The following is a 376-nucleotide window of genomic DNA, read 5'->3' as shown; positions in this document are numbered from 1 at the left end:
AAGTGCCGCCGAGCCTCACTGCGCACGCGTCACTCTCACCTGGCTCTTACCAGCCAAACGAGAGCTCACTATTTGGCAGAAGTCGGCGCTGGTGGCAGAGGGCAATCTTGTTTCGATTGAATCTGTATGCTTTATTAGTATTTTTTATTTTTTGTAAAGATTACTTTTAAACGTAGCGAGTTAAAGGTTGTTTTAAGAGGAAAATGATAATAAAATTGAATACTTAAAGTGTGGTTAGAAAAGAAAAAATCATTGACAAAGTGGATTATGGAACGGGTGCCAAAAAAACTGATTTCCTTGTGTGTTGTTTATCTTGTGTAGCGCGTCGGTTTCCTGTTATTCTATGAGGGGCATTGCGCCTTTCTGCCATTTATAA

This window comes from Polyodon spathula, unplaced genomic scaffold (assembly GCF_017654505.1).
Source record: "Polyodon spathula isolate WHYD16114869_AA unplaced genomic scaffold, ASM1765450v1 scaffolds_616, whole genome shotgun sequence".
Classification (NCBI taxonomy): domain Eukaryota; kingdom Metazoa; phylum Chordata; class Actinopteri; order Acipenseriformes; family Polyodontidae; genus Polyodon; species Polyodon spathula.
This window is presented reverse-complemented; position numbering follows the sequence as displayed.